The sequence below is a fragment of the Vanacampus margaritifer genome, chromosome 13 (genome assembly GCF_051991255.1).
Source record: "Vanacampus margaritifer isolate UIUO_Vmar chromosome 13, RoL_Vmar_1.0, whole genome shotgun sequence".
Taxonomy (NCBI): domain Eukaryota; kingdom Metazoa; phylum Chordata; class Actinopteri; order Syngnathiformes; family Syngnathidae; genus Vanacampus; species Vanacampus margaritifer.
The window spans coordinates 6,215,309-6,216,489 of record NC_135444.1 but is presented as its reverse complement, the minus strand read 5'-3'; the positions used below and the strand labels follow the sequence as shown (position 1 = coordinate 6,216,489).

The window sequence follows — 1,181 nt, the reverse complement described above, 5'->3', positions numbered from 1 at the left end:
CGAAATTGGTCCAGGTAAACAAAACCTTTTTGTCTTTAAAAAGAAAAACAAAGACTGTAAAGATGACGATTGTTATCAATACTAATTATCCTTATCATTCATATTAAATTATTTTTTAATAGGAGCAAAATGGCAAGTATTTTATGGGGCTGTTATATAAGATAATAATTGGACAGTATGAACAACAGGAAAAGGGGTGCTGTGTGGAAAGAAAACGTACCGCCAAATACAGTGTATCCCAAGTACAGTAACCATATTGAACTGCTACGTATTACTTCCTGAATGATTTTATTTTCTAATTTCAACCGGAAGTAGAGGTGTAGCATTATAGCTAATTTAAGAAGGCTCTGTGGTGCTGCTGGGGTGACAGAGAAGGAGTCAAGTCTCCTCAGCTCAGCTCAGTCAACCGCCGGCGCCTCCTCCGCTCTGAGACGGTGAAAGGAGACGGTTCATAGACAGCGAGCGCAGCGGAAATTTGTGCCGAGGACACGGAGAGGTAAGGTCAGCAAGCCCAGGTACTCTTCTGGCGCAAAGACTCAAAACCCGCTCAAATGACACAGATTTTAGAAGCTCATTCTCCTGATTTCTAGTGTTTCCTACAGAGTGTTTTGATTGTTTTTATTTTTTGTTTAGTTGTGCTACATTAAAATGTCACTAAGGCTAGCTAGCACATTGATGATTATTTATTCAATTCACTCTTTTTCTCTGAATTACTGTCTCCTAGTTGCCTTAATGACAGTCAGTGTGAGTGTGCGCGCGCGAGCGCGCGTGTATGTGTGTGAGTGAGTGAGAGAGAGAGAGAGAGAGAGAGAGAGAGAGAGAGAGAGAGAGAGAGAGAGAGAGAGAGAGAGAGAGAGAGAGAGAGAGAGAGAGAGAGAGAGAGAGAGACGGACGGACAGACAGACAGACAAAGGTGACCACCAGCTGACGTCAGGTACACATGTGAGGGGGAAACCAGCTGGGGGAAGAACTTGGAGCTTCATGATTATGATTGACTGTTTGATCAATTATTAAGTCATTATTGTGTGTCTTAAATATTGTGTACCCATATTTACATGCATTATCTTGAGACAATATTTGCAGATATTATGTTATACAAATATTGGGATTGATTAGATCAGTTACAGTGGGTGATTGGTTCTGCTTAACATTTTAAGGTCGGGGGTTCGAACCGGGCTTCC

The 1,181-nt window shown here is 41.7% G+C and overlaps 1 protein-coding gene across 1 annotated transcript in view; it reads left to right on the top strand.

The window, feature by feature from the left end:
* Positions 1-349: 349 nt before the first annotated feature.
* Positions 350-1,181, top strand: part of adamts10 (ADAM metallopeptidase with thrombospondin type 1 motif, 10) — a 46,018-nt gene continuing 45,186 nt past the window's right edge. The window contains exon 1 of the mRNA XM_077585132.1: positions 350-496. The gene's annotated coding sequence lies outside the window, so the exon portion shown is untranslated. The remainder of the gene's footprint in view (positions 497-1,181) is intronic.